We start from the raw sequence: 12,463 nt of genomic DNA on the forward strand, positions 1-12,463 counted from the left end.
GAACCATGACCTGATTGGCCAGGTTGGAGTGGGAAGGCGGGCAGTCTCCTATAAATGTGGTTGGGAAGAGAGGGGAAGGGGCATTTTTTGTGTTTGTTCCTTGCTGGTGAACGCAGCACCAGACATGCAGTTTGTGTTTCTGGGGAATAATGTGGAAGGCTAAGAATAAAACGCCTGTTTATTTTTTGCAAGAAAACCCTCTCTCCACGTATCGTTCTTTCACCTGCACCTCACATCGTAACATTAGTAAATATTTGATTTTCAAGCACCAGTAAGTACTTCCCCATAATAATAACATTTGAGCAAATATGAAAGTAAACATATACAGTGGGGCAAAAAGGTATTTAGTCAGCCAGCAATTGTGTAAGTTTTCCCACTTAAAAAGATGAGAGAGGCCTGTAATTTTCATCCTAGGTAAACCTCAACTATGAGAGACAAAATGAGAAAAGAAAATCCAGAAAATCACATTGTCTGATTTTTAAAGAATTTATTTGCAAATTATGGTGGAAAATAAGTATTTGGTCACCTACAAACAAACAAGATTTCTGGCTCTCATAGACCTGTAACTTCTTCTTTAAGAGCGTCCTCTGTCCTCCACTTGTTAACTGTATTAATGGCACCTGTTTGAACTTGTTATCAGTATAAAAGACACCTGTCCACAACCTCAAACAGTCACACTCCAAACTCCACTATGGCCAAGACCAAAGAACTGTCAAAGGACATCAGAAACAAAATTGTAGACCTGCACCAGGCTGGGAAGACTGAATCTGCAATAGGTAAGTAGCTTGGTGTGAAGAAATCAACTGTGGGAGCAATTATTAGAAAATGGAAGACATACAAGACCACTGATAATCTCCCTCGATCTGGGGCTCCACGCAAGATCTCACCCTGTGGGGTCAAAATGATCACAAGAACGGTGAGCAAAAATCCCAGAACCACACGGGGGGACATAGTCAATGACCTGCAGAGAGCTGGGACCAAAGTAACAAAGGCTACCATCAGTAACACACTACGCCGCCAGGGACTCCCCCTGCTTAAGCCAGTACATGTCCAGGCCCGTCTGAAGTTTGCCAGAGAGCATTTAGACGATCCAGAAGAGGATTGGGAGAATGTCATATGGTCAGATGAAACCAAAATAGAACTTTTTGGTAAAAACTCAACTCGACGTGTTTGGAGGAGAAAGAATGCTGAGTTGCATCCAAAGAACACCATACCTACTGTGAAACATGGGGGTGGAAATATCATGCTTTGGGGCTGTTTTCTGCAAAGGGACCAGGACGACTGATCCGTGTAAAGGAAAGAATGAATGGGGCCATGTATCGTGGGATTTTGAGTGACAACCTCCTTCCATCAGCAAGGGCATTGAAGATGAAACGTGGCTGGGTCTTTCAGCATGACAATGATCCCAAACACACCGCCCAGGCAACGAAGGAGTGGCTTCGTAAGAAGCATTTCAAGGTCCTGGAGTGGCCTAACCAGTCTCCAGATCTCAACCCCATAGAAAATCTTTGGAGGGAGTTGAAACTCTGTGCTGCCCAGCGACAGCCCCAAAACATCACTGCTCTAGAGGAGATCTGCATGGAGGAATGGGCCAAAATACCAGCAACAGTGTGTGAAAACCTTGTGAAGACTTACAGAAAACGTTTGACCTCTGTCATTGCCAACAAAGGGTATATAACAAAGTATTGAGATGAACTTTTGTTATTGACCAAAAACTTATTTTCCAACATAATTTGCAAATAAATTCTTTAAAAATCAGACAATGTGATTTTCTGGATTGTTTTTTCTCATTTTGTCTCTCATAGTTGAGGTATACCTAGGATGAAAATGACAGGCCTGTCTCATCTTTTTAAGTGGGAGAACTTGCACAATTGGTGGCTGACTAAATACTTTGTTGCCCCATACATACATATACAATACAAATGATCTCTTATCCCCCTTCTCTTTCTGTTTTTTTTCTAAATACCCCCTTCCAGTTTATTTGTAAAAGGAAATCTTTGATTTTAAGTAATGTGTCAGTTACCAAATAATGTTTTAGAGGAGGACCTCAAGCAAGCAAACTCAATTTCTTGCTTTAAATCTCTTCTTAAAATTAACTTTTATCTTATGGGCTTTTTCCTAACTGATGGTGTTTCTTATTGCTTTATAAATTCATGTATGTTTATATCTCTAGATCTTAATTGGGCTATTTTTACAATTGTTTTTGAGTGATATTGTAGGCTTCCTTTTATTTTTAAAGATCCACATAAATATTAGTATAGTTGTAGCCTATTTTTATTTAGAAAAAATATAGGCCTATAACTTCTGCCTCAAAATGATTTGAGTCTGAGTTTTTGTTCTGCTGATTTAAAGCCCTTTAAATTGTACATTTCAGTTTATGATTGGATTCCAAAACTGTAATTTTGTGTGTGAGTGGCAACCCAGTGTCTTTGTTTACATTATCACGAAAATCAGTTTGTTAATCAGATTATGGCAGGAAATCAGATGATGCATTTATCAACAAGAGATAAGATGAGAAGTACTTTATTGAATCCCAATTTGGGAAGTGTTTTTTGTTGTAGCATAAAAAGGCATGGCATTGTATGTACAATATAAATAAAAAAAATATATATATTTGTTGCACTAGCATAAAAAGGCATGGCATTGTACAATACAAATACAAAATAAAAACATTTTTGTATTGCAGCAGCATAAAAATATATGGCATTATATATATATAAAAAAAAAAGGAAAGATAAGAAATAAACAAGAAAGTACAAATGTTGCATTTACAAATCAACAAAAACAAGAGAGATGAAACTGAATAATATTAAAATTACAGAGGTGGTTCGTCTTCCCGAGGAGACGGGCCACGTCGGCTGCCCCCTAGAACCTGGCCGAGAGTGCGCAGGAAGGCTAGGTTGAACGCATGAGTTTGAGCGTTCTCCTCCCTTCTCAAGGCCATTTCCTCCTCCCTCGCCCGGGCAGTAGCCTCCATGGTCAGCTGCCAGTGCCGAACCACCTGGGCCAGGCTGTGTTCATGGTGCCGTTCCTGCTGTGCTAGGTGCTCGTCCCCTCCTCGTTTCCTCTTGCCTGTATGACGATAAGATAATTATAACAATAAGAATTAGCAATAACAATGAAAAACACAGGACAGGTACAGGTCACACAAGGATACAATACAATGTATAAGCAGAACAACAGTAAGGATGAAGTAAAGACAGTTATGACCTAGATGTTTACACTGATTGTGAAAGTGAATTACATTATGTCCAGCCTGTTGATAATGAATGTAAATATATGTATATAATAGGATGTCACACACAATTGTACTAGCTGCTTACTAGCTAGTTTGTAACAGAGCATTTCCACACAGTGGTATAGCTTATTTTACTTAATGACGATGGATGATCTAAAGTTTAAAGAAAGTCACAATTCCAGTCGTTTTGCCATGCCTATTTCTTACCTAGAACCACACGCTGCGGTGTCGTGATGGCACTCGGCGTCGGTGTCGGTTCCTCGGCCGGTGTCTGTGGTCGAGTTGGGGTCCGTTCTGATGATGTTGAGGACGGAACACTGCCACCACCCGTTGTTCGGGAAAGTTCCTCCTCACCAGAGATGGGGTCGTTACTAAAAAAAGTAATATTACATATTATATATTACACTACTTCGTTACTCTCTACATAAAGTAACTCGTTACTTTACTCGCTACTTTACTCGTTACTTTACTTGCAGGGGCGGCCCGCCCCTCCCTGCAGACAGATCACGCATACTGCTAAAGTTTTAAATGTTCTCTTTAGTTCAGTTTCCATTGTCGCATAAGACTGATCCAGATAGCTCCTGAATGTTTTCCTATCTGACCATGGCTGTCCTCTGTCTCCTGCTATCTGTATATTATGTGCGGTATATCTCTGCTCACGCTGTTGCGTCGGCGTGTTCTCCTGCGTGTTCTCCTGCGCGTTGGCCATGTGCTGCACTGGAACCCTGGAACCAGACTGAAACACACCGCTAAGACTTCAGCCGAGCACGTACAAACTGCGCATGCGTGAGTGGCAATACCCTCCTTACCAGCAGGCGGCGGTAGTGTGTATTCATCATTCAAAACGGGCAACAACCGGAAAACAGAGAAGAAGAAGAGACTACGTGATATAAACAAACAACAAATAGCTGTGCGTTAGCTTCACCTTAGCTTGTGTTCTTTGCAGGTGTTTGTTGAGGTTTGATTATGACCGATTTTAGTAAGTAACGAAGTAACGCGTGTCGGTCCAATGTTAGTAACTGTAGTGTGATTACTGAATTATAAAAGTAGCGCGTTACACTACTCCGTTACCGACAAAAGTAATATTATTAGAGTAACGCGTTACACCCAACTCTGCTCCTCACTAGTCCCAATGGCATCATCTAGGACAGCAACATGACTTGTTAATTCCACATACTGCTGTAGCACAATACTAAATAGCAACAACAACTGTAGAAAAGAAGAACTGAACGTAAACAATGGCGCATGTGGTGGCTTTAGCTAATGCTATCTGCCTTAGCTAGCGATGTAGCTCTTCGGGGCTCCATAAAAGCATGGATTGTCGAACATAAATGTAAGGATAAAATAGACTTGTTTGTTAGAAGTGAGCTTTAGAATAGATAGGGACACAACGCTTTCAAGCAAATAACAGAGCGTTAGCAAAAGGTTGCCGTCACAGACTGCATCACTATATTCATTTTTGCACGGACAATATAATCCCCGCCAGAACAATTAAGTGTTTTTCCAATAATAAACCCTGGGTGACCAAAGACATCAAGGCGTCACTTAACAGGAAAAAAGCTGCCTTCAGGAGTGTTGACAAGGAGGAGATGAAGAAGGCACAGTTACAACTGAAGAAGGAAATACAAACGGGCAAGGAGTGCTACAGGAGGAAGCTGGAGAGTAAACTGGCCCAAAACAACACCAGGGAAGTGTGGCGTGGGATGAGAACCATCACTGGGTATGGAAACAAGACTGACCAGGTGTTGGGAGGAGATCTATAGGAGGCCAATGACTTAAAGTTGTGCCGTCGAGCTCCCGCTGGATTTTATCATCTGCAATCAGCTGGAGGAACGTCACAACTTCGTCAATCGACCACGGTGTGCTTTTCTTTACCATTTCTTAGGTTCACTGTTTTCAAAAATGCTGCAAGCGTCCCTTAATATATGCGACACTAGGAATTAAGTTGCGCGAGAATTGTGACGATTCTCTGACCAATCAGCAGTCGTCACTAGTTTAGCATATTCCGCCCGGTTGTTGGCCCCGCTTGTTGGCCTCGATAGAACCACGATTTAGTCGGGCCAGAAAAAAGGTGAAAAAGTATCCCCGGGCCAAAACTAGGCCAAGTGGAAGCGCAACCAAAAACGGGCCCGCCACACGGCTCGGCACGTGGAAACGCGCCATTAGTTGTGACAGTTCGTTGAGGAGGTTAAACAAGATAAGATAAGACTTTATTCATCATGAAGGAAATTGTTGTGCCAGAGTAACAAAATACAATAAACACAGCAGCGAAACTGTACATTAAAAGTGCAGCAAAAAGAGCAATTAAACATCCACATCCAACATGAAACGTATAAACATAGAAACATAGATGGTCACACAATCAATGCAATTATTATTAGCAGTATTTAGTAGTTAGTAGTGCAAAAAGATACAACGTAGTGGCAGTTACGTAATTGCACGTTATCATAGCATTATTAATAATACTAATAATAATAAAGCACATAGTTATATATATATATATAGCAGCGAGTGTATTGCAATTATGTTAATTATATTTATATGTATATTGCACATAGTGTTGGTGTGGAAGTTATCAGTGCCCTTTACTTAGGGGTGAAGAGTTAAAGAGTTTGATTGCCACTGGGAGGAAAGACCTCCTGTGGCGCTCCGTGGTGGTCTTTGGTGGGCTCAGTCTGTGGCTGAAAGTGCTCCTGTAAGAAAGCAGTGTGGCATGCAGGGGGTGAGACCCGTTGTCCAGAATGCTGAGAAGTTTCCTCAGCATTCTCCCCTCTGACACCACTGCCAACGACTCCTGATCCGCCTACAAAGCCCTTAATGGGCAGGCGCCATCTTACCTTAAAGAACTCATTATACCCTATTGTCCTACTAGGGCATTGCGTTCCAAGAATGCAGGGTTGTTGGTTGTTCCTAGAGTCTCTAAAAGTACAATGGGAGCCAGAGCCTTTTCTTATCAAGCTCCACTTTTGTGGAATCAGCTTCCAGTTTGTGTTCGGACGGCAGACACCCTATCCGTTTTTAAGAGTGCGCTTAAGACTTTCCTTTTTGATAAAGCTTATAGTTAGGGCTGATTAGATTCAGCCCCTAGTTTTGCTGATATAGGCTTAGTTTGTCGGGGGACATCTTACTTCTTCCTTCTCTCTGTCTATACCTGTGTACTCTCATGTTCCGATTAACCCAGCTTCCCCAAATTTCTTTCTTTTTGGTGTCTATATACGCCGGGATCCGGAGTCATGGATGATCCTGCGGTCCTGTGTCATGGATTGCGAGTCCTGGATCTTGAGTCGTGGCTGCGGTCCTGGATCATAAGTCCTGGATGGATATCCTCGTGGATTCATCTTCTTATTATACACACATGCATTTCAAAACATTTGGACTACCTATGTTGCAAATGTATTATCTTTTCAATTTACACACGGCATCTATTGCACGTCTGTCCGTCCTGGGAGAGGGATCCCTCCTCTGTTGCTCTCCCTGAGGTTTCTCCCATTTTTCCCTTTAAACTGTGGGGTTTTCTCTGGAAGTTTTTCCTTGTACGATGTGAGGGTCTAAGGACAGAGGGTGTCGTATTGTCATACTGATATTCTGTACAAACTGTGAAGTCCACTGAGACAAATGTAACATTTGTGATATTGGGCTATATAAATAAACATTGATTGATTGATTGATTGATTGATCCACTCCCAGGACAGAACCTGCTCTCCTGATGAGCTTGTTGAGTCTGTTGGCATCAGCTGTCTTCACCCCGCTGCCCCAACACACTACAACAAAGAAGATCCCACTGGAGACCACTGAGTCATAAAACATCTGCAACATAGTGCTGCAGACGTTAAAGGACCTGAGTCTCCTGAGGAAATACAGGCGACTCTGGCCTTTCTTATATAGGGCGTCAGTGTTTTTACTCCAGTCCAGTTTATTGTCTATGTGGACACCCAGGAACTTGTAGCTGTCCACAATGTCCACATCCATGCCCACGATGGTAATTGGGCTTGGGGCGGTACTCCGCTTCCTGAAGTTAACCACTAGCTCCTTAGTTTGTGACGTTGAGCTGCAGATGGTTCTGACTGCACCACTCCACAAAACTGTCCACCACACTCCTGTACTCAGCTTCTTGATCTCTGATGATACAGCCCACAATGGCAGAGTCATCTGAGAATTTCTGCAGATGGCAGGACTGTGAGCAGTGTCTGAAGTCTGATGTATAGACTGTGAACAGGAAGGGAGAGAGGACCGTGCCCTGAGGAGCGCCCGTGCTGCTCAATATAATGTCAGAGGTGTTATTCTGCAGCTTCACGTACTGTGGCCGAGCAGTGAGATAGTTGGTTATCCAGCTCACCAGTGGAGCATCCACCTGCATGTCCAGTAGCTTACTGCTGAGCAGGGCAGGTCTGATGGTATTGAAAGCACTGGAAAAGTAAAAAAACATGACTTCTCAAGGTGTGTGTGTACTCTGTGCAGCAGGAAGATGATGGCGTCCTCCACTCCAATACGAGGCTGATATGCAAACTGCAGGGGGTCTAGTGATGGTGCGACCACTGTACGGAGGTGTTTAAGGACCAGCCTCTCCAGCGACTTCATGGCATGTGATGTCAAAGCCACCGGTCTGTAGTCACTGTGTGTGCGTGGATGTATCTTTTTCGGCACAGGAACCAGGCATGTTGTCTTCCACAGGGCAGGGACGGTCATCATGTCCAGGCTCAGGTTGAAAATGTGCCGAAAAACTGCACAGAGCTGAGTAGCACATCCTTTCAGCAGACGGGGGCTGAGGCCGTCAGGTCCTGCAGCCTTCCTTGAGTGTAGACGGCTGAACTCTCCCCTCACGTCCTCTGCAGTGATGGTGAGTGGGGGCATGCACAGTGGGGCTGAGAGAGAGCCCTGGTCGGGGGGGGGGCAAGAGGGATGAGAGGGATGAGATGGGAGGAAAGGCTCCCTGGGAATCACAGGGGGTGAGTCACAGGTGGAGGAGGAGCTGGAGGAGGGAGGGGTGGTAACCTCATCATCAAACCTGTTGAAAAACAGGTTTAAGTCATTGGCCTCCTGTAGATCTCCTCCCATCACCTGGTCAGTCTTGTTTCCATACCCAGTGATGGTTCTCATCCCACGCCACACTTCCTGTCACAATTCTCATGTTATGTCACGTTTATAGTTTTGTAGGTTTGGGTGTTTTTGCTGTTTTCCATGTCATGTTTTCCTTTGGGTTATTGTCTGGTCCTTTTCCCTGTATTTTCCTCTTGTCATTAGTTTCCCTGGTGTGTCTAATTGTCTGATTATGTTCACCTGGGCCCCTGTGTTTTCTCCTCCCTCCTCACCAGTGTCTTGTTGTGTGATTGAGTCTTGTGTGTATTTAAGTTCTGGGTTGTCTGTCTGTCTTGGTCAGTTCGTCTTGTTCCCTGACTAGTTCTGCGGTGAGTGTTCTGTTTGTCATTGTATATGTATATATATATATATATATATATATATATATATATATATATATATATATATATATATCATAGCCTTGAAATAAAGGAATTTTCAGTTTATATCTGCATTTGGGTCCTGCTTGTTTCACAAACCGTGACACTTCCCTGGTGTTGTTTTGTGCCAGTTTACTCTCCAGCTTCCTCCTGTATCACTCCTTGCCCGTTTGTATTTCCTTCTGCAGTTGTAACTGTGCCTTCTTCATCTCCTCCTTGTCACCACTCCTGAAGGCAGCTTTTTTCCTGTTAAGTGACGCCTTGATGTCTTTGGTCACCCAGGGTTTATTATTGGAAAAACACTTAATTGTTCTGGCGGGGATTATATTGTCCGTGCAAAAATGAATATAGTCGGTGATGCAGTCTGTGAGTCCGTCTATATCCTCCCAATGTGCATTACAGAGGACATCCCAGTCAGTCACCTCAAAACATCCCTGTAAAGTCTCCACAGCCTCCTGTGACCACGTCCGTACAGTAGTGGTAGTCACAGGTTGCCGCTGGACTGCTGGTTTATAAAGGGGTTTTAAGTGCACCAGGTTATGGTCTGATCTGCCTAAGGGGGGCAGTGCTATTGAGCTATATGCCTCCTTGACATTAGCATACAGTAAGTCTAATGTTTTATTTTCCCTCGTTTTGCAATCAACATACTGTTTAAAGGTGGGAAGAGATTTCTTTAGATTGACATGGTTGAAATCCCCAGATATTGCTACGAAGGCATTGGGATGCAGAGTCTGAAGTCTTGCAGTCGCGGAGTTGATGACGTCAGCAGCCCGCCCGCGCCGCATCCGCCGTGGGAGGAATGTAAACACCGATCATAATGACATGTGAACACTCTCTTGGCAGGTAATAGGGACGAATACTTACAGACAGCAGTTCAATGTCCGGGCTGCACATACGGTCCTTCACTGTAATGTGTCCAGGATTGCACCATCTGTTGTTTACATAGATCGCGAATCCCCCTCTGGTCTTCTGGCCGCTCTCTCTGCAATTCCTGTCCACTCGTACAAACTGAAAGCCGGGTAGACTCACAATCGAATCCGGGATGTTGTCATGCAGCCATGTCTCTTTGTAAACCATAACTGAGGCCTCACGAAACACGCTCTGACTCTCTGTGAGTGATGTTAACTCGTCCATTTTGTTTGCTAGAGATCTTACGTTCCCCATAACGACCGATGGGAGATAGGGTCTGTATCTCCTCTTCCTTAGCAGTCGTCTTCTCCCCGCTTTGCAGCCCCGTTGTTTCCTCCTCAGCTCCTTGGGGATTTCGTGTCTCAGTCTAGACATGCTGCTAGATTGTAGGTCCATCAGCTGCTCCCTCGTGTAAACAACAGAGCCCCGGTGCAACTCAGCCAGAACAGTCCGGCATGATATCAGTGCAAAAGTGATTAAAATGAGACCAACAGTGCACAGGAACTGCATAGTTGCAATTCAGAGCGAGCTGCACTGTGCTTAGCAGCGGAAATAACTGAAAATACTAACCTAAAGTGCGATAAGTAAAGAAAAATAGGCAAAAACAGACAATGTTACGAGCAACTCTAGCAGGCAGCCACCCATGGCAGCGCCATCTTAACACTAGAACCGCCAACGGGTACATTTTACCCGCAGCTGATTTTGATTGTATGTAACTTTTGTTCAATAACATATTAAAGTCTCCCAGTCCGTGACTTTTCCTGAAAGTGTGTTATGTAGCACCCTCTGTTGTTAACAATTGTCAATAGGAAGTCAGATTGAAAAAACCGCCAAAAAAAATGCCATATCCGCCAGCGGTTAATATTTACCTCATAGAAAATGCAGCGTAAACATGACGTGTTGCTATAGCAACGCCTTTTGTCTATTGCGGTTCCTTATAGATTGAGACATATATTGAGAGATAGATAGAAAGATAGATATATTGATAGATGGATAGAGAGAGAGATAGACTTATAGATAGTGTAACATCTTGGAGAATACAAGATCTTGGATGACTGAGCTCACGTTGACGTAATGCATGTGTGCAGGTTACGTGCCGGTTGAAGAAAGATGGACACTCGGAATGAGAGAAGTAGTCCGTGTCGTCTATTTATGTAGATAATTATGTGTTCATAGAACAGAACATTACAGATATATCTATAGAGAGAGATAGAGAGATTTGTACCTAAACAAAACACAAGTCTAACACCAAGCGTTTAAATCAGCACTCTTAGCGATATTTTAAACTTCATGCTATCTGCACAACCTATATCATATGAAAAGCTGAGAGTCCACAGATTATATTGGTATAAATTTCATCCCTGTGCGATCAAAACTCACTGTTCTGTATGATAAATAAAAGAACATTGTACCTTGAAAATCTATAGCAGGTACATTTTACCCGTTGGCGGTTTTAGGTATACAGCGACCTCTGGCGGTTCTAGTGTTAAAAGATAAGTTAATCAAGCTGGTTTAACAAACAAGCATGCAAACAAAAAGAGTTCATCGCCATATAGCACACAACATTAAAATCACAACACTATATGTAACATGCAAAAATTATAAAAGAGGTTTAAACATCCGTCCCACTGTCCAACATACTGACTTTATTCACTTTGTGACATTAGCGTTCTTTTTTTATATTGTCAATGTTTTGCATTGAATTTGGTCAGATCCTTTTGGGTGTTGCATAACATTGTGTATTATATAAACTAAATCAAAAAGGACTCTTTGTTAATTTAGGTTTTCCTTATTTAATATTAGGATTAGGTTAACATAGCTGATAATATTTATAATGAAAAATGTAATCTTATAATATAATAAAATCTTAAATGGGTTTTCATACACCTTTTCACAGCACTGTATAGATTAAAACGCAAAATAAACTAACCTGAAAAACTCTCTTCTATGACCTCCATAATCATCAGCCATCTCATCTCTCCCACAAACTCTACCTGTGGCTGTTTGTGCCAATCAAAGAAACCGTTGTTCAAAGCTGTTAGGGTGCTGTGCAGAATTCGTCTGCGTCTGGCCGCCACTGTCAGTTGTCCATCCTCAACGGGCTGTCTTTGGAAATCTTTTAGGATTTCAGCAACATCTTCTCTTTCCTATATTTTCCTATCTTAAAAGCTACTTCAGGGCTCAACTCAACAAATGTCAAAACATTTCTAAATGACCAGAACATTTGACTTTATTTTTACCCAAACAAAAAGGTTTACTCACAATGGCTGGACTGTAGGTCTGCACAGGAGAGCCCAACATTGTTATGTCCTCTTCTGAGTCAGTATCAGCTAAGATGTCAATGTGGTGTTACAACCCGGCTCCTGGGCTGTAACAAAAAGCAGGGAGGCGAGACGAGGGTTGTAAATAAAGAAGACGTTTATTTTAAATGCCACACAATGATCCAGCAGCACCAGCAACAGATCTCCGAAGCTGGCCCGGCGTGAGTGCCCAGAGGAGTGAGACAGACGTAACCGGCTGGGCTCCTCTTGAAGGCTTCCGGCCAGGTGTAGCTCATCAAGCTTCATGCAGCTCGTCAACAGGTGTAACTCATCAACAGCTGCAGCTGGAACCTGCAATCAAACACAAACACACACACACATCCAGACGGCACCCCTTAGCAAAAAAATCTATAGAATCTTGGAGAAATCTATAGAATCTTTTAGAAATCTATAGCATGTTATAGAACATAGTCGCCAGGCTAAAGAATTCTATAGAATACTATAGAAATCTCTCGATCATTCTGTAGAATACTATACATTTGTACTTTTCTATAAACTTCTATAATTAAAACTATAAGAATCTAAAGAATTCAATTGGA

The 12,463-nt window shown here is 42.7% G+C and overlaps 1 long non-coding RNA gene across 1 annotated transcript; it reads right to left on the reverse strand.

Annotated features, from left to right (window-relative positions):
* Nucleotides 1-2,717: 2,717 nt before the first annotated feature.
* Nucleotides 2,718-12,116, reverse strand: LOC307035780. Its single transcript, XR_013807195.1, has 3 exons — nt 11,866-12,116; nt 3,446-3,609; nt 2,718-3,072 (listed from the first exon to the last, which is right to left on the reverse strand). It is a non-coding gene; the product is annotated as an uncharacterized lncRNA (long non-coding RNA).
* Between the last annotated feature and the right edge of the window lie 347 nt (nt 12,117-12,463).

This window comes from Notothenia rossii (genome assembly GCF_949606895.1).
Source record: "Notothenia rossii genome assembly, chromosome: 4".
Lineage (NCBI taxonomy): Eukaryota > Metazoa > Chordata > Actinopteri > Perciformes > Nototheniidae > Notothenia > Notothenia rossii.